Below are 21626 nucleotides of genomic sequence, written 5' to 3' on the forward strand. Positions count from 1 at the left end.
ATGATCATTTTTGCATTAACTACACTTAGATTGAATACTTCGGCACACATAAAGACTGAGGTAGACCCTAAGTTCCATGCCGCGGAGACCCCTTTTGTGATGGGTAAACCAAGGCGCCCTTGGGTTGTGCGATGTCAGTGCACGTTATAAAACCCAGGTGGTTGAAATTTCTGGACCATTCTACTATGCTTTGAGACGTTAAGCCCATTAACTAAAGAAGTAAACCCCAAGTGATCTTTCTTTACCCACACAGGAGTAGCACATTATGCGGCTGAAAAGAAAGTTAACTGAATCACAGAAAATGTGAGCGCATACAGCTGTAGGTATAATAATCTACTGGTAGTAAATTTACTGCCAGCTGGTTCTTAAAAGGACATGCATGTGTACACATACTGCTATGACAGGAAGCACACTTCTAAGCAGCAATATTTTTTTTTTTAGTGCCTAAAGCTTTGAATAAACATGTGCATGTCTTTTGAGTGTCCTGCATACGCTGACGAGCGTGCATACTACGAACATAGCATAGAAAAGCTCTCCCCAGTGCCTTTAACAATGGGCATCGTTTTAGATCTCTCAGCCTGCCCTAGGCAACAGAGACTCGCAACAAACTTTTTACTTACGTATTTGAAAGACATTGGACTTTTAGACAAACTAAGTTCACCTTAAATGTCACACTGTGGCATTTTTCACGCTGTGAACGCTATAAGCACATTTATCGGACTATGCATTTCATCATTTCATTTTATACCATGACTCCACGATGCACCTTAGAACGCACTTAATGGCTGCATTTTATCTCCCTCTTCATTTCTTTTAATCTCCTCAGGATTCTTTTTCCATCTCTACCTCCCGAATTCCCCTTCCTACACAGAGTAGCATGTCAGAGAAATTTAAACGGCTAAAATCTCTGTTCTTCATTAAAGGGTCTCTCTCTCTGTGGGCATGTCTTTTCACCTTGTGGCTGCAGCAGGCACTATGTCACGAAATCGGCGCCCATTTTCATCAAGCCGGTACGGCGCGAGGCCCGCACGGCGTCGCGTGGAAGGCATGTAGAGAAAAGCCCCCTTCCCCGCGCGGGAGAGCTCGTAGCTTTGTACGCGTTGCCGTCACCCTCTTTTCCCTTGCCCGGGGAGGACGGTGGTTCATCGGCCTGGAATGCGTCAGAAAAATCGAGAATCTTCTATGGGACCTGGCCAATGACGACGCGCGGCTCGATGGGAGGAGAAGAGAGCGCTATAACCAGTGAAGCTAAGTGTGTGTGCTCGCTAGCTTTGACGCGTGCTAACAAACAGGCGCGGCGCGCCCTATTTAAAGTGACCGCGCCGCTTGTTGAGTCAGTCAGTCAGTCAGTCAGTCAGTCAGTCAGTCAGTCAGTCAGTCAGTCAGTCAGTCAGTCAGTCAGTCAGTCAGTCAGTCAGTCAGTCAGTCAGTCAGTCAGTCAGTCAGTCAGTCAGTCAGTCAGTCAGTCAGTCAGTCAGTCAGTCAGTCAGTCAGTCAGTCAGTCAGTCAGTCAGTCAGTCAGTCAGTCAGTCAGTCAGTCAGTCAGTCAGTCAGTCAGTCAGTCAGTCAGTCAGTCAGTCAGTCAGTCAGTCAAGTGTTTTGCGACGTGCTCGCCTGTGCTTCGGCTGGACTCCCGGGGATCAGCCGCTGCTGGCAAGCCCACGGACCTGCAAGGGAGCGGCGCTCGTCTCGTATGGCGGCCACATCGTGACTCTTGAGGCGTCGGACTGCAACAGTGCCCGGTGAACAATTTGGTGTTTGTTTGTGTAACTCTCTCGTGTTTGATCTGTTGTAAAGCCTCTGAGTTATTGAATCATTCTGTGGTTGCATGCTTAGCGTTTGTTATTCTGTAAACCTCTCGTCTGTGCATTTCAAGTGATCTTGTGTATTCCTCTTTATCGTCTCCTGCTGTACATAAATTGTGTTTTGTTTGTTACTTCTGGCTCCGACCCTTACTCTGACTTGAACCGGCGACCGCTGGGCACCAAACGACCACCCCCTTCTGTCACTACAAGGTAGTTGAATTCCGGCTGAGCTTGCCACGCAGGTCGAGGGCATCTCCTTCGCGACCGGAACAGCTACCCCCACTCACTCTAAGGGTGTCTGGGAGTGTGCGCACCGTTAAGGACGCATCGTTAATAATACCCCCTAATTATTAACGGGTGACACACCACCACAACACTTTGAACTCGCACAGAGAACATACTTTTGTCGGCATAAAGGAATTTTTCAAGCTCACAAGACTTTTAGAATAAAAACAACCAAAGTAATATATATGACTCTTTGTGTGCATCCTTGTGACAATGTACCAGGCACATGGACTCTTGTGAAATTGCTGCACCTACTGTCCACTGCTGTACATTTAAACACGCAGCACACCAATCCTGTTTTGATCTGTATTGTTTCGTGTTTTCGAAATAGCACAAGTGCACTGGTCCACAGTCAAGAGATGTGTAAGAATGCCATTCCCGGTTGAATTGAGGCCTTTTGTATTTACAGAGTCAGCACCTGTGACTCAAGTCCCAACATCAACTACAGTTGATGTCATGACACATAAGCCAAGGTGGGGCTCATTTCTAGAAGAGTCAGTATTTTAGTCCACATGGGCATGCCTGCTACGAGCAATGATGAATATGTTTTGAAAATGCCCAAATATTGCAGACAAGAAAAGCATGCTCTGCAAAGTCTGCATTAACCGTGCCCATGACATGGACGAGCAGGGTCATGTTTTTCTAGTTAAAGTTGCAAAGGACAATTAAGCTCGGCTCAGTGACTACTTTTATTTCTTGAAGTACTGGGGAAGGTGGAGAGGTTCTGGGTGAAAACAGAACATATATGAGGCAACACAAGCAGAAGTGCTTTTAAACTGATCAAGAAAGTATACTGAAGTTCTTTTGGACAGCAATAGAAAATTAATTGACTGGTTCTGTTCAGAATTTGTGGTAGTAGCACAGCACAAAAGGGTGAACAAGGATCAATATATTTCTAGCATCATCCTGACATTTCAACAACTCATTTGGCATCCTAGACAGTAGACGAAATATTTACAGCTATATGAGAAAAGTTAACCTTTGTTTATATTTTACGAATTAACAGTTAACTAAAATGTAAGCATGTACAACAAGGCAGTACATGAAGTCCCGGCAGCCCATGACATGAACTAAAATACAGTGATGATCATCTGACCTGGTGCTTCTCTGCAGTGCACAGGTACAGAGGGGCGAAGCATGCACAACAAACGGTGTGCTAGCATACAGGCAGGCTGTGCCTAAAACAGCTGAAAGCAACAACGATGCACTTACATATGAGGGCCAGTTCTCGGGAAAGCAACATAAAAAAAAAGATACTGCAACAGCGAGTAGCTATACGGGTAGCTACCGCACCAAATTAACATGTACTACGTACTACTTTAAGTACAGCACTGCACACTTGAAGACGTGACCGAAGGGGCTGTAAGCAACTCGCACTGTACACAAACCTCGCAAGTACACACACAGTCCCGCTTGTATCCCAACGACGTGAAGGAACCGGGAGCACAAATGATTAAAGTATCTACGCGCAAATTTTACGATAAATGACTGATGCAATAAATCCACTGTGAATTCTTTTTATATAACTTTCAGTAATGCTAAGAGAGCCTCACCAAAACAGTCAATGCGGGAAGTGTTCTCAATGTGGTAATGGTCCCTGGAAAGAGACATGACACTATAGAGGCTAGCACATTTGACTAGCCTCTATATGGGAGAATGTTTTTGCAGAGCGACGATGCGCAATCACGTGACACACATGTGACGTAGCCTACACGTCACGTACACGTATCTCGCGGAGTCTTTTTTTTTTTTTTTCCTTGTAAGAGGAAGCGCTCGCGGCAGTTGTCCACGCCATGGCTCCTCCTCCAACACAGTCTTCTCCCCTCCCCCATGGCTCCAAGCAGTAAACAGAATTTTCCTCCCCTGGGGGAATGAGTGAGCGCAGATTTTGTGCGTTCGCAGTCTTTTGCTTTCGTTCTCTTTCTTCCGGTGGTCTGGCGGGGTTAGAGTTTGTATTCGAAGCGACGCAGGGACTTCGAGTGGCAAGTCTGCTTCTTCGCAGCGCGCTGCAGGGATTGTGATTTTGCTTCCTCACTACAATGAAAACGTACAAGAGTACTGACCTTATGCGGGGCCTCAGATATATTGAGTACCTGCGCATGAGTTATTTGCACACACGCGCGCCCACAAACATGCAGTTTTTTAGTGGCAAAAAGCAAATAACTTTACAGCATCTTGCGGCGCGTAAACGTTGATGTTTGGAATTAAGCTGTGAAATTATACAGGATGTTACTTAGCTTGCGCGGATACGTCACTACACACACACACACACACACACACACACACACACACACACACACACACACACACACACACACACACACACACACACACACACACACACACACACACACACACACACACACACACACACACACACACACACACACACACACACACACACACACACACACACACACACACACACACACACACACACACACACACACACACACACACACACACACACACACACACACACACACACACACACACACACACACACACACACACACACACACACACACACACACACACACACACACACACACAGACAGATATATATATATGTACTTGTTGTATGTACATAATTGAGGCGTAACTTTTAAGGTGCAAAAGCGGCTGATTGAGCCAAGTAAACGACAGCAAATCTTCAGCACTGCCTCCGCTGTCTCTCAAGCAAACAAGCAGCCCATACCTCACAGCTAGCGAAAAAGAAGAAAGGGAGCAAGCGTGCATACTGCTTTACCGAGGGCAGCTCCAAGCCGTCAATCGCTTGAAACCACGCTGTCTACGTTGGCTAGCCTGCCCACCCCTTTATGAGGGGCTTTACCCGCCCCTCCTTTCAACCTCTCTCTACTAATAGGGGAAAAAAATACAGAAGAAAGCCTGCGGACGCCTAGATGCTCTCCCTCCGCCAGCTCGAAGCCGCGCTCCGATGGGCCAAGCGCTTTTCTCACTGCCCCAGTAGAATAATAAAAAAAAAGATACGTCGACAGGACACGCAGAAGTGACGTAGTAGCTCTACGTCACTTTTGTGTCACGTGATTGCGCGTTCACGACCGGCAAAAATACCCTCCCCCTCTATATAGTGCCTAGAATATAACTACAGTGCGCCGCCATTTGTAATACGTCCCGCAGTGAAAGTAGCTTGCAGCAGTGCCGCACTGTACCATTTGTTGACAAAAAAAGAAAAAGAAAGCAACCGCAAATGAAAATATTCCACTTAAAAATTAAACTTCAGGCTCTATAAAGGTCCGCATAGATGGTGTGTTTTAGTTTTCGCCTGCCGATTCTGTTATACCATCCATGGCTGCAGCTGAGATGGCAGACGACGCGGCCTGGGAGACACGAGAACACCATATACGAGATAGTATACAACTTCGAGTGTCTCAGAGAATTGCAGTGAACAGGACATCCGACCAAACGACGCCAAAGCGTAGCTATATAAGACAGTTTAGTTTCACGTGCGTACAGAGTTACGTACGCAAACGTGAGAAGTCTACGTGCGCTGCGCGCATTTCGCCAGGACTACTTTTAGTTTCACGTACGTGGTGTACGTGAAGCAAAATGTATGGACCTTTCATACAAGCCTCGAAAAACTATGCGTACGTGTTATGCCGCGCCATCTAGTACAGATGAACCAAACTAATTTTGTTTAGTCGAGTTGCCTTGAGCCGAGCCACGCTGCGGCCGTAGCCAAGAGTCGGTCGAATTGGAAATTGCTGTTCTCAACGTCGTTGCTCTACAGTGAACAATTAGCAAGACGCATACCTATATGCGTCCACCGCACAGCGTGTCGCATGCAGTCTTCGAATGGATTGCATTCTCTCACGTCGCGAAGCATATCCAGATCGTCGCTTTTCGAAAAGCGAATTCGCTGGGCAACAGAACTAACAGGACTCATGCTTACAACTTCACAACCTTTCCACTACAACGAATTGGCTCTGGTCGGCTGCCGATTTGCATCTGGCACTCTAGCCACTTCTCCCTCAATTCTGGTCTGGCGGACCTCGTGATATCGTTGCTATGAAGACGACAAACGCTTCTGCGTCAGGCTTAACAGCTGAAAAATCGTCCTTCTATCTAAAAAAAAAGGCTATTTGTCATTTGAAACTTTACGCGAGGGTAAGAGTGGGTAAGCTTAAAGCGAATACAGCAGTTTAGAACACGATATCGCGCCGAGGAATTAGCGGCGAAGCTGTTATTGCTGTGAAGCGGGCGGGCAGGGCGTCGCCATGTTGTCAACTCTACGTACGCCAGCAACGTGAAGACGCCAACGTGAAAATCCAAATCTCACCTACGTCCGTGAAACTCCCGCGGACTCTTCACGTTCTGCGCATGCGCACTGGTCACACGTAGGCGCTTCACGTACGTGAAGCTCCCACGTACGTGAAACTAAAACTGTCTCTCCCGCGGACTCTTCACGTTCTGCGCATGCGCACTGGTCACACGTAGGCGCTTCACGTACGTGAAGCGCCTACGTGTGACCAGTGCGCATGCGCAGAACGTGAAGAGTCCGCGGGAGTTTCACGGACATAGGTGAGATTTGGATTTTTTAGTTTCACGTACGTGGGACCTTCACGTACGAGAAGCGCCTACGTGTGACCAGTGCTCATGCGCAGAACGTGAAGAGTCCGCGGGACGTTTACGGACGTACGTGAGATTCGGATTTTCATGTTGGCGTCTTTACGTTGCTGGCGTACGTAGAGTTGACAACATGGCGACGCCCTGCCCGCCCGCTTCCCAGCAATAACAGCTTCGCCGCTAATTCCTCGGCGCGATATCGTGTTCTAAACTGTTGTATTCGCTTTCAGCTTACCCAATCTTACCCTCGCGTAAAGTTTCAAGTGACAAACAGCCTTTTTTTTAGATAGAAGGACCATTTTTCAGCTGTTAAGCCTGACGCAGAAGCGTTTGTCGTCGTCATAGCAACGATTTCGCGAGATCACGCCAAACCAGAGTTGAGCGAGAAGTGGCTAGAGTGCCAGATGCAAGCCGGCAGCCAACCAGAGCCAATCCGTTGTAGGGGGAAGGTTGTGAAGTTGTAAGCATGAGTTCTGTTGGTTCTGTTGCCCAGCGAATTCGCTTCTCCAAAAGCGACGATCTGGATATGCTTCGCGACGTGAGAGAATGTAATCCATTCGAAAACTGCATGCGACACGCAGTGCGGTGGACGCATATAGGTATGCGCCTGTCGGAGGCAAAAAACAAAGCCTCGATGGCATAGCGCGAACTGATAATTGTTCACTGTAGAGCAACGACGTTGAGAAAGCAATTTGTAATCCGACCGACTCTTGGCTACGGCCGCAGCGTGGCTCGGCTCAAGGCAGCTCGACTAAACAAAATTAGTTTTGTTCATCTGTACTAGATGGCGCGGCATAACACGTACGCAGTTTTTCGAGGCTTGTATGAAAGGTCCATACATTTTGCTTCACGTACACGTAGACACGTAGACACGTACGACACGTACGTGAAACTAAAAGTAGTCCTGGCGTAATGCGCGTAGCGCACGTAGACTTCTCACGTTTGCGTGCGTAACTCTGTACGTAAGGTGAAAGCAATTCTAGGTTATATGAAATGCGAATCACACTATGGTCGCGGTAGTGCGCGCGGCCTGTTATCATATGTGCCACATATATTACAAGTGAGACATATGTACCACAGAAAGAACAGGGTGCTCGCATTTGGGCGTAACAGCTGAATGAATATGAATAGCTGATTGAATATATTACGAAACGAGCTGTGGTGATCATGCAAAATAATAATAAAAACTAAAATCTTTATTTAATGCATGCGGGTTGAACTATAGTCACGCTGCACATATTATATCTGCCGAAATTTTCAGCGCTGGAAAATATTTACTTACTGCCCTATCTCAATGATTTTCCAGGTACGCTGTTTTTGAAAGAGAAAAGAAAAAGGAACACTGTAGAATGATGGAATGCAAGGACGTCTTCAGTATACAAACAGGGGGCTTCTCTGCATGTCAACTTATGTTGCTGTAAAGCCCACCCATTATGACATTTTTTTACAAAAAAGTACCCGATATCCTCTTCACTGGCTGTCATGCTGCATCGTGGGCGAAAGCCGGCAAAGCAGTGATAGGAATTGGTTAATGTGATAAAAAAGATCCATGTTGAAAATTTATAAATTTTGCTGCAAATATATTCTACAATTTAGCTCAAAGGACGGGAATGCTGCACATATATTAGTCATGTTAATGTAAAGTGCTTGCTCCGCAGAGTGAACCGCATGCAAAGGTGATGACAAGACCTGTTTCCGCTCATAGATACATGCTTCATATATGCCAATAAACAATGAACAAGAAGCAAATCAGCAATTGCCAAATAATTCTTCAGCTGGTAGCAACATTAGAATAATAAAACTATTGTGTAAGTTGTATTATTGTTTGTGTTACATAAGTAATTATCTGATCTTTTCAATGTTATAATTATTATGTTGTTATAAATTATCAAAGAATATCATTATGTTGTATTATAAACATTAATATTTAACATATTACAAAGCAAAATCCCTTTGATATAGTCTTCTCTACATCGTTATGCACTTTTTCAATAATAACTGTAAAACAACATAATAAAAATATACTTGAAGCAGTGGGTTGCAGAATTTTCTCCCTGTCTCTTACTGCGAAGACATTTTTAACTAACAGTACTTTGAAACTAAATCTCTTAAATTCTGCCTGCAACAGAGCGCATGCGCAGATATAGTATTTTGTTAGAAAGGTTTGTTTACTACCCATTCATCACTACCCCGTGGGGCACCTTTTTTTTTCTATTTACATAAACAATAAAGCAGAGGGCTCTGGCTACTCATTTTCACCCACTCATATGAATCACCTGGTCTGACATTAAGCATTACGTTAACATATCTACATAATATCACACAAACACAGTCAGTACACTAGCATATAAAACCAAGTACTATATAGCACCTCTTAATTATGGCCTAGTTAATATATGCTTGGCTCCATGCATGGTATTGACGCGAGTGCACCGAGTTGTATATGTTGTTTAGTGTTGTGCAGGATCATATATATGTCACTATATGACTTGATGGAGTCACTCTAGCTAAAAATTGTTTTGCTGTTTGACTGGAGATGTAAATTTTCCATCTGGAAACAAAAATACTTTTCAGATGGATAGGTAGTTCAATAATCCAGCCTGAAAACTATGTCATTCTGGCAGGAATATATATGGTTTCCAGCTGGAAAGAAGTGATTTCCCGTTCAAAAGCCCAGCTGTAATTCAAATTATTTTAATTCAATTCATCTAATTTATGCTGAACATTTCATTTATGAACTCTCGGACAAAAAACTGCAGAGACAGTTTAGGACGAGGTAAGGGAGGCTGCAGTGACAGAATTATCAAAAGTTCAAACAAGAAGTTTCTAACAAAAAAAATTCAGCCTTTTCTGAGTGCATGCATTAAATGAAAGATGAACCAAAGTACCGACAATATGCAGCATTACTATTCCTAAAATAACATAGCAAAATGCACACGAAATTCACATTTATAGGTTCAGTGAACAAGGTACCATGAAATGCACAGTAAAATAGAAAACACAGGCCCCTCTAGAAATATTAAACACAAAACTTTGTCACTCACAAGGTTGATATTGGAAAAATACAGTTTATTTAGTAGAACCAGCACTGTACAAGTTAAAAGACTGAAGGAGGTAATTAGTTTTGCAATATCAAATCATCCCCTTTTCACAGGGACAAAATATTAAAGCAATGTTGCCCCTGATTGGGTTATTAAATTGCTGACATTTTTCATCATCAAAGTGCAAATGATAAAAAGATGGTAATAATAAATTATAAAGAAATAATATAGATAGACAATTTGATGCTGAATGGTTAGCTCTGTTGAAGCTTGACAGTACATTGTTTATGAAACAAACGGCTTTTTTTTTTCTAGAGGCAGCAGTGCACTGATGTCTTTTTTTTTAGTAGTTGCCTTCCATACCAGCATGCAATAGTTAAGGTGGGAACAGAATATGACATGGTAAACTTGATTCTGGGTCTGAAAAAGGGCATACCTACAACAGGAGTTTTTTGGATACCTGCTCAGTATGACTATCCCATGTCAGCTGACTTGAGAATATACACCTAGAATTTTATGCTGTATCACAACGTTTATTTCATGACTTCTTAATTTTAAATTGAGGCTTGGGGAAACATGTTTGTTTTTAGGAGCAAATAAAATTCCTTCGATTTTAGTTTCATCAATTTTTAGGCTGTTTATTTGGTAGTTCAAGTAGTTTTTACAGTGCACTAGCCGTTAGCCATTTCAAACATATCAAGTTTATTAGTTGAGCTAAAACACAAACTTAAGCTGATGCATGAGATAATTTATGTATAAATTAGATTTAAGAACAGCCCAAGAATGCTGACTTGTGGAACATAGGTGCAAATCCCTCTAACTGGCTTAAGGAACAAATTTCCAGTTCATCCCAGTTGGATAACAATGGATCGCCAACTGTAATTCAACTGCGATTAACTGGAAATTTGTTCCTTAAACCAGTTAGACCAGTTAAGGTTTTCACCTGGCATAGCAAATTAGAATGATAGCCATTGATGTGAATGTACTGAGTTCAGCCGGTTAGATATGATTGCAAAAGAGCATGGACACTATAACAATCTAATTTATTAAGAGTCACATGGCATAATAAATAAAACAAAAATGCCAAAAGTGAATATGTCAGCCTTAATATTTTCACCATAGAAGGGCGGATCGACCTGTCCTTTCGAAAGCCATGCCAAGATTTTGATAAAATATTGTGCTTGACTATGTCGAGGTGGCTTAGAATAACCTTTTCAAGGCCCTTGGAAAATATTCTTTCATCTTTTATATATGACCAAAACTTTTCCTTATTTCATGTCATTTAGAAAACTTCCAGATGAAATAAGCAACTAGAGGTTGAAAATTCTGTAAACATGTAGTGCTAACAAATGTCACCGTTGAAGCTAGTGTACCACAAGAAAGTATGATACACTTACGATTCATCTGTGCGATGGCAAAGAGGGAGTTAAAGTGGCCCCAGTAAAAAAACAAACAAAAAAACATTGGAACCCCCTGGAATGTCAGTCGTACTGATGCACTCAATTTTTTTCCAATTGGAATTTTCCTTTCAAGTAGGCAGCCCAATTGGGCTCAATGGGTTCCAGTTGGAATTCATAGGAACCCACTGGAAAGTCTATTTGGAACACTTGATTCCATTTGAAAATCTCATTCCAGTAGGTTCCAATTTGATAGGTCACTTGGATCCTGCAACTACTTGTGCAAAGTAGTCTATAGAGTGCCATCTGTGCATAACTATAGTATTAATCAGCTCATATATGTTCCAAATGATTACTCATGTAAATGAATCTTTACCAACTGGTTAGCCCACTTAATCAAACCCATATGCACACAGTGAGACAATTACCATCTGGGTCCAATTGGTCTGGCCAACTGCACTGGGTGTATCCATGGGAACATTTCCATATTTCACAAAGAAAACAAACACAATATTCAAAATAACAACAATCAGCAGTTAATTTCTGGAAGACAGAAAACTGGACGAGTTGATTTGGATATATGACTATCAGTAGCTTAACCTGTAAAACACAATTCTTCCTCTTACTATCGCTGCGCCTGCAAAATTAAATGAAATAACTACACTCGAATGGCAAGACTGGCCCCAGCATGAGAGTAGGAAGAAGTATGTTTGCTGGGTGTATGGAATCTTGTGTTATATGCATCTGTGAAACTGTACAGTATTGCATTTCTTATGCGAGACATATGCTTGCCTGTACTCCTTGATATCCATCAAGCATGTTTCCATGCAAATTGTAAGTCAGTCTACCTTTTGTCCCATTCGGTATGTTCCGTTGGACCCATTGTATGCAATGAGTGTGACCCATTGTATATACGTACCATTGGCACATCCCATTAGACCCACTGAGTGCAATTGGTCTCACCTATTGGCTGCAATGGGTTAAGTGTCAAAAAACACCATTGGAATTCCAGTTGGAAAATTAAATGGTTACAGTTGAAAATATCCAGTTGGTCTTTTTTGACTGAGCTCGTATAATGCAGGCCCTGAAAGCATTAATTCAGGTTGAATAAGTACTAGTAAAACCCCTTTATAGTAAAGTCACTCGGACCAGCAAATTTCTTTACTATATCTGCTTATCAGAGCTGCTGAGCCTAGTGGTAAAGAGTTTAAAAAACTTTGCTTTTTGCTTTTGCGTTTCTATAGGTATATTTTAATTCATGGGAAGTACGTCGGCGCGGCCAGACACACTTTAAATTTTTGTCAAAAATGTATTTACTATAAAAGTGAAAAAATTACAGTCGTCTGCAGAAGACGAACTGAGACTTGAGTTTTCATTAAATGTAACCATGAGCTGTTTGCTGTAGCAAGTTCTATGCTCAATTCAGTTCAATTGGCTAGCCATTTGGTATGTACATCAGATGTCAGTTTATTTTCAAGGTGAAGTTAGCAAGCCGGAGATATATATGGCTTGTTTCTCTTCATTGGTACTTGAAGCAACCACAGTCCCAACAGTCTTATATTTTAAATAATTTTTTCCAAGTGCTGTACTGGAAGCTTCACTTTCAGAAGACTGCAAATATAAATAAAGGAAATGCAGTACTCAAAAGCAGTAGATTACTGCTTCATGTCTCCTTATCCATAAAATGAATGAATGAATGAATGAATGAATGAATGAATGAATGAATGAACATTATATATTTTACACTTGACCACAGCAGCTTGCAGTTGGTAATGTTCAAGCCATAAACATTTCCACCTGTCTCTCCTCCCCCTCCCCCTTTTCGCCCGTGACGGCAAGTGTAAGGCACCACTGTGCCTATAGCTGACACAACAGTGAGTGCTGCTGAGCACTTTCAACTAGTTTTGAATTTCAACCACCTTGCACCATCTGTCCCTTCGAAGGACCCTCGACGCCACACGTACCTTAAATTCTGCATGGAGAATATATGGTTGTGACTCAGCGACCGCAGATGAAAAAGCTACCACTCTGTAGCTTGAAAGTGAGTGACCCAGTGAAAAAGCAACATAAACAATAAAATGGCATACAAGGGAGCTTGCAAACAAAGCTAGCAAATTACACGGCAATATGTGTATATATATATATATATATATATATATATATATATATATATATATATATATATATATATATATATATACACATATTGCCGTGTAATTTGCTAGCTTTGTTTGCAAGCTCCCTTGTATGCCATTCGGTATATATATAAATATATATATATATATATATATATATATATATATATATATATATTTATCCTTATGATGATATAATTGTTTCAAGCTGAATTTCTTCTGCAAGCAGCTAAGCAATAATGAGACAAGCTGCAGCAAAAGAATTAACCATTATTCATCAACGCATTCGTATTTAAGGACACATGCGATGAGCAGTCTGTGCCAGAAATATGCGCAGTTGTTGGCTTCACAAGCAAGACATTGCACTGTATAATAGGAAGAAAAAAGCTGGTTGTGATATGATTATTTATCTGGTTATTTTACAACATGCTTAGCTAAATATAAATGCTAAACGAGTGTAAATATTTCTTTTAGTAACTTTCCGTCTAGACTGTGCTCATATTTGTGCAGATAGGCATTTTGTTACTGTCAGTTATTTACAAGGCTTGTCTGTTTTGTTCGGTATAATCTTGAAAATGGTTGCAGGGTGAAAAGTTGCTGTAAGCATGGTGCATCTTCCTGGAGGCAATGAAAAAAGGGTGAAAGGGTGGGTGCAGACGCCTGCATGGCAAATATGCTTCCTTGTGAGCATCGGATGGCATTAACAGTCATTGCAATGGGAATTTTCATATTGATCTTACATTTGTTCCGGTGATGAGGCAAGGGCCTTTACCATGCATGGTGTTAGACAAAAATAATAATAAAATTCCACTTCTGTGCGAAATTTTAGCCCTAACTAGGCATTCCTTTAATTTGTAGAAGTGTTTGTGCATATCTTTGAAAGAGTAGTTGTAGTGAATATAGAGGTTAGGAGAATAAGTTTTTTCTTGAAATCTCTTTCACGCGCAGGCATAACCGTTCTGTGGCTAAAATGCACGATTCCTTTTGTGCATCCAACCTGAGAGATGGGAGTGCCAGCGGATGCACAAAGACTGTACACATACAAAAAATGGCATTAGACGCGACACTGTAACAGACAGCTGTCAGTGTCTAATGCATCTTTTCTTACGTACCTACGCATCTTTGGTGTTCCTCTTCTTCAAGTTCTTCATGCACCAACTGAATTGTTTGTCCTAGTAGCTAGTGCTATTACGCCTCATTTGATTTTGTTGGTACATTGAGGGAATGCTTCTTGAGAATTTTAGTTTATAAATTTCATTTATATTTAACTTACCAGAGCAGCTCAGGCTATTAGGGAGAGCTACGGGAGGGCTCCTTATAATGTTGACCTTCTGTGGTTCTTTAACGTGCGCTGACACTGCAAAATAAAAAGGCGGCTTGCGTTGTGCATCAATCAAAACTTGGCGGTCACGGCCGGGATTGCAGCTGGGTCCCCCAACACTAGGGCTCCCTCTTAGCCTCAGTTGCTTTAACATGTTAAACCCTATAAACTAAGTTAACATACCAGCTTTTTGAGCAACAGTCTCTCATTGTTGTAGTACACCATCAGTACTTATCTAAGTGGATTCTGTTCTATGCATTAAAATGCATTCAAGAGATGTTTCCTTCATAATAGACACCAAATGGTGTACTTATTACATGCTCTAACAAAGGTGTGCTCAAATTTTGCCTGAGCAGTTAATACCAGTTTGCCTCTATACTAGCCATGTTCGTACTTCTCTTTTATGAGTTCTGAAATACCAAAACATTTTATGCATGCAGGTGTATGACAGCTTGGTCGACTACGAGGGCATTCCCAAGGGGTTCCCCACAGCTGTGACCAAGAGTCAAGTTATGCGCAAGGTGCTAGAGCTGATGATTCGTTTTCAACGGATATTACTGTACCCAGTGTCCACAGTCCACTGGAAGGCATCATCGCGTGCATTTCATGACAACCTGCTGACCTGCCCGGCGTTGATGATCAACTCCAAGAGTGACCAGGTGGCCTCCGTCGAGGCCAATCTGCTGGTGGCCAACAAGTGGCGCACGAAGGGCACCGATGTCACTTTCTGCACTTTCGACGACTCCAAGCATGTGCAGCACATGGGCCGCTACCCAGACCTCTACTGCAACGAGATTCTACGCTTGTTCCGCAAGGTCCAGCTCATAGCTTGATTTTGTCACAACCGTCTCGGCTATGCAATGTGTATAGTCAAATAAAAGAAATACTCTTTTTTATCTGCTGGTTTGTAGGAACATGTCTTCAGACTGTCTTGATTCCCTTTATTTTTGATTTGGAGGCATCAGTGAATTGCCTTCTCGAGGCAAACAAACATGTGGTTCTGTGATGGCAAGGTTTTAGCCGGTCGATGCTTGGGCTGCTCAAGTAACCTACCTTGCATACACAGATTCCTCAAGGATGCAAGTGCTCAGACTGAGTAGGATAGTATAGGAGAGGATAGGAAATACGTTAATTTCTCTAGAAAGGTCTTGTGCTAGTAGCAGAAGAGGTCCATCTTCCTTCCCACAGGATCGGTTCCCCTATTCCAGGGCTCCGCCGAGCTTCGCTGCTCGCTGGACGTGCTGGATCAGACCTAGTTGGTAACCCAGATCGCCGCTGGAGAGCTGTCTCTACCACTGTTCCGCACTCGGGTCTTTACGAAAGCTGTTATTTCTACATTCCCACCGTGGGCAGGTGTCCCGATATTGCAACGGGTAAATCTTGCTAAGGATGTGTAGGTTTGGGAATGTTATTGTCTGCAGCCTTCGCCAGTACACTGCCTCTTGTTGATTTAGATTACGAAGAGGTGGCGGATAGCGGATCCGTACCCCCTTATAGTAGTTGAGAATGTCTGAGTACGTAGGGCCGACTCGCTCAATCGGGTAGATCGTCCGATTGGGAGCGGAGCTCGGCTCGTATACCCTCGAGCTACCTCGTCGGCGCGTTCGTTCCCCGCTAGGTCGGTGTGTCTTGGCAGCAGTAGATACTGACCTAGCGGGGAACGAACGCGCCGACGAGGTAGCTCGAGGGTATACGAGCCGAGCTCCGCTCCAATCAACCGCATATGCGGTCGTTTATGTAGTTACGGCACGCTTCTCTCGAATCTAAGAATGGTAAGGAACGTTTTTCTTCGATACCGGCACCGCTAGGCCAGCACCTCGATCCCCTTCGGTTACCGTGCAATGAGGCGCTAGCTAATTCGTTATGTGAGCTTCCTGTATACGGAGCCGTGTCCGTGTATACCGTTGTGGATTTTTTAGCTAGATTTTGTTGTATACATACTTCGCCCGGGCTGCCCTACGGGCCACATGCAAGTTGGAATCCATGTTCCGGGGAAGGGACCTAGCGTCTGGCGAATTGCGTCCGGTATGTTCGCAGTACAATTCACGATTTCCCCAGTTCCGCCTAGCCCCACAAGAAGCGAGCACCCTGTAGGAGTCTGCTGGAGTTTTGCGTTGGAGGCGTTCATTGGTAGGTGCAGGGCTGTCTTGTAAGCTTTGCGGATGATATCTGCACTCTCCACTTCTCCTTTGTTGAGGTTGAAGTACGTACGGGAGGGCGTAGTCCACGCGACTGAGCACCGCAGGCTCTGAACCAGGCGCAGGGTATCCCCCTCGCATGTCGCTCCTCTTCTGCGACGCGCGTGACCATCCTGGCGACCTGAGTGGTCGATTGCTTGAGAAGGCCGAGCGTACATGGCCGCATCGCTGGTTGCTCTGGAGCTACATTCCCAAGACTCTTATCTTGTCTTGTTCTGGAAGTAACTGTCCTTCGAGGACAGTTACTTGGGATGCACGCTCATTGCGTTACTATTGCTCGATCATTGAAGGTCCCTTCCTTGTGTTTCCCTTTGTGAACTCGCAGGAGTTCGGATTTTTCTGTGGAGCAGGCGAGACCTCGTGCATGGACATATTCTTCTACGCATGTAGCCGCTGCTTGCAGTCGTTCTTCTTTCTGGCCGAGCGACCCGGAGGTAACCCAAACCGTGAAGTCGTCGGCGTACATGGCGTGCTGTATGCCTTCGATCTTCTCAAGTTGTCTCGCGAGTCCGATCATAGCCACGTTGAAAAGTAGTGGCGAGATGACGCGGACCCTTGAGGTGTGCCTTTGTTGGGGGTAGAGAATTTATCGCTGCGAAGGTCTCCGAGCCCAACCGTTGCAGTTCGATAGGAGAGAAAGGCCTTTATATAGCTGTGAATCTCCACAGTGAAGGTTGTCGAGTCCTCCTATTACAACCGCGGGGCTAACGTTGTCAAAGGCCCCTTTGATGTCGAGGGCCATGACTGCGTTCTCGCCTACGCTCGGGACATGGGTGAGGACTTCCTCTTTGAGTTGTATGAGGACGTCCTGGGTGGAGAGGTGAGCTCGGAAGCCGAACATGCTGTGAGCGTACAGCTCTTTGTCCTCTATGACTGACTGAGTAGACACCTCTTTGCATCCATAATGATTTGAATGTATGTATAAACCGGTTAGTAATTTGTACAAAGTGGGCTGTCTTAGTTATATTTTCAGTGGTAGTAGTATGTATTAGATATGCAACCTTCTCGTGGTAGCACCAAATATTAGAATGTTATAAATTTGTTATCTAAGTTGCCTGAATGTTGCTTAACATTCTGTGACAAAAATAACGTTAGTAGAACATCCAAAACAAACATTTTATAATATTGACTTTTGAATGTTATGGTAATGTTATTCAATGTTTACGTTGCATTGTAAACATTATTTTAATTTTACAAACAAATGTTCTAATATTGGCTCCTAAATGTTGAAATAATATTTGGATCATAACCTTAAAACAACATAGCATATATATTTCAAACACTGAGTTCACTTTAACTGAGTCCCTGCACTTTTGCCCTTTTTCTTCCAGTAACCATTTTTTTTAATAACACCTCTTTGCAACTAGAGCTTTAAGATGATGCCTACTGTAGAATGCAAGCACAGCCCTTATACTTTGCAAGAAAGTATTGCTTATTATCCATTTGCAACTATCACTCATGGAACACCCATTGGCGATGAATATAAAAGGGTGACTCTATGCTATTTGTTTAGAGGCGAGTGTAGGAATGGTGCTGTTTTAATGGAGTTGTAGCGATAGCTGTGTACCATCACGAGCAGTGGGCTTACATGCTCGTGCAAGGTTGCTCTACTTTTTCACGAATGTTATATTTGTTGCATAAACATTAGATTTATGTTATTTAAATGTTAATGGAAACATTATACCAATATTTATATGTAACATTGCTAAAACATTAGAAAAAAAGGACATTAACAACATCAAATTAATGTTCGACTGAAACAAAAATTAACATTGCTCTAACGTTTCGATGCTACCTGGGTTGCAGTACATACTGATTTCAAAGCTGCATGGTAAATGATGGTTACTTTAAATAGGCACCTCTTTTAATTGAATGTTTGTAATTCTGTTTAAATAATGTTCACATATGTTTTTGTTTTCTATGATGCGAGTCTTTCGTTGCTGCAGAGCTAGGAAAGCAGAAAGTTGGGCTAGTTGGTCGAAATGCATATACTGAAAAGTTTGCGCATAGACGCAAGGACGAGCGCTAGAGCACACTCTTATATGTAGCACTCGTCTGTGTAGTGATGCTAGATGGCGCTACCACTCCACTTCTCTGGAAACTGCGTTTGCGCTATTGCTCATTCATTCTCGTCGCAGTCACTAGTGGGTTTTGGCTTCTCACCATGCACGTGCGCCCTAGCCATGTAAGCTCCAGTCAAGCTTACTATGCGAAGGGCCAATAACGTGGAAGCCTTCTGCACGGTTTCACCGCAAGCCAAAGCCTCCGGTCGAGCCGGTAGAATTTTGGAGCGCAGCTCTTTGGCGTCCGTTCCTGCGTTTCGCGTCGTCGTCGCCGTTGTCCCTTGTAACCAGTTCCGCAGCCGGAGCAGCGCGCGCTCCTACACTGCGGGTAGATAGGTTACGTGAGACCTTGAGGTGCGGCGCCTTCTGGAGCCAAACCTCCTCTCATCTGACAACGGTACCACTGCGTGTCCCCCTCCCCTCTTCCACCGTGGCAGCGATCGCGCGCGTTCGCGCCCCTGGCGCCACCGTGCGCCGCTGCGTGTACCCCCCCCCCCCCCCCCTTCTGCGTGGCGGCGAGGGTGCTTCTTTTCTTTAATTCCCACTTCCGCGTGGTGCAACGGCGGTGATTCCCTCAATAGAGGAGACAGTTGAAAGCACCACGTTACCCCCGTTCTACCATCCTCAACCAGAACATCAATCCTCCTCCTCCTCCTCCTCCGGTAGCCGAAGCGCCGGTTCTTCATCAGCGGATTACGGCGCGTGCATCCCAAGGTGAAACGCATAGCCATGTTGACGACTCGCTAGCGGCGTCAGCGGCATGTCAGTCGCTGCTATCTCTTCGGGCGAACAACGTTCCTATGGGCCCACGCGCTGCCTTCCGCGACCTCCCGATAACTTAATACCTCTTTTCGCTCCTCCTCCAATGCCACCCCTATGCGGCGGCAATCAGAGGCCCGGATCAGTGGCGGCGCTGGATCTCGATATGTGCACCGTCCGAGCCGAAACGCATAGCTGCTGCCGTTCGCCGCTGCGAACCGCCTGGAGTTGTCTGTAATTGTACATACGTCTTGCTCGAATTTTTTGCCTCAATTTTTGAAAAGCTAAAACAGCTGCGCTCAAATTTCTCATAAGAAAGTAACTTAATTGTCGGCAATTCTTTTTCAATATGGTTCAGATTAAATTACAGAACATAGTAGATGATCTGGTGCAGCGACGACGTGATGCTCTGTCACGCAATGTGCGCTCTCATAATTGCGCTTCATCGCATTCCATTCTGCCGCCGCCACTGCGAGTTCTTAATTCCTCCTTGCTGTTTTGTACTGCAGAATGATAACAAGTCAACTGATTTACGACGACCAAGAACACAGGATTCGGCGTCGTCACTTCGCAACCGAATTATGGGACAAGACGGCCGCTTGCCACAAGGTTCCATCAGGATTTATGTTGATGCAGGCATCCAGACCTGTGACGTGACAACTGCAGGGACAATGCATAAGTTTCAACTACCGGAACCTCCATCTTTTTGTGCGGAGTTGCTGGCTATTCAAAAGGCGCTTCTCTCCGTGACTGCCGTTCCCATTCCCACGACCCATATTGCCATACGCGCAGATGCCCTTCAGGTGACAAAGCTATATATACTTAGACGCGTCAGTAACAGCACATAACTCTGCCAAATATACACCGTCTAGCGACACTTACTCCGCAGCCAATAATGGATTTTGCGTGACCTAGCTCTGTTCCCAAACCCATTAGGATTCTGCGACCCGTCTTTCCACCCCACCCTCGTCATCGCTAAAGCACCCAGTCTACCCTAATTTTACGCCGTACACCTGCTCTCATAACTCTGTGTACGGTAAGCCTCCCGGTCCGCGGTCTAACCCTTGCATAGGAGGTTGTGCTTGGGAGGATTCGAGTTGGGGTGGCCCTAACACTTGCAGTGACTCGAAACTGGCCTCAGTTTTGATATTTGTATAGTTACCCTGGGTGTCCCGTCTGCAAGTCGAGATAAAGGAGGATAGTTTTATATATCCTCCTTGGTCGAGATGCATACTGAAGCCGATATCAATTACCTGTTGTGGAAATGTCCAGCGCTGAAGTCGACGCGGATCCGCCGCATGGTGGCAGCTCTATGCTCCCATAGTTAAAGTATCAAGGGGCTTTACCCATAGTCCGTCGTCATACGCCATTTGTACGCAGGAACAACATCATATATCTTTCACTCCTGGACTTCATTACATGAACAAACCTTTTTTAATTTATTTCACCACACTCATCCTTATATCTTTTATGCCCTGAGACAATTAAACATCGCAAAAAAGGTATATAAAGGCAGTGATTAATCAGTGCAGTCATTGTCATAAGTCATGATCAGTGTGTTTTAACTGGCATTATTTAACGATCATTGAGTGTCACGTAGCTATGAGTATCACGTGACAATGTCACGGGACAGTCGATTTGCATGAACATGGCTATGATAATGCCACGCGACAGCAGCGATGCGTATACCGCCAATCTCACACTTGCAACAGCATTGCAACGATCACGTAAGAAACACCACGCGGCAGGAGCGATGGTGTACCATCCAATCTCACACTTGCCGGAGCACTGCAACGAATGCGCGCCAAGACACGGCCAGTCTCGAGGCAGAGCGCACTTCTAGAGCGTGCGCTCTCCCTCGATCGAGACCGGCGGTGGGCAAGGAAAGAAAATGTCCCCTGTGCGGCACCTGCATGCACCTACGCTGGCCCTGCTAGCAAAATACCGTGTGCAGCAACAATAACGCTCAGACTTTCGGATTTCTCCAGCGCTGATGCTGCAGTGCTCTTGGAACTCACGTCCTAAAAAATTAGTT

General features: G+C 44.2%; 1 pseudogene; it reads left to right on the forward strand.

Moving 5' to 3' along the window:
• LOC146193157 (uncharacterized) overlaps positions 1–15404 on the forward strand; it is a 47464-nt pseudogene extending 32060 nt beyond the window's left edge.
• The last annotated feature ends 6222 nt before the right edge of the window (positions 15405–21626 follow it).

Source organism: Amblyomma maculatum, chromosome 4 (genome assembly GCF_055883805.1).
Source record: "Amblyomma maculatum isolate TAMU_Amacu chromosome 4, ASM5588380v1, whole genome shotgun sequence".
Taxonomy (NCBI): Eukaryota; Metazoa; Arthropoda; class Arachnida; order Ixodida; family Ixodidae; genus Amblyomma; species Amblyomma maculatum.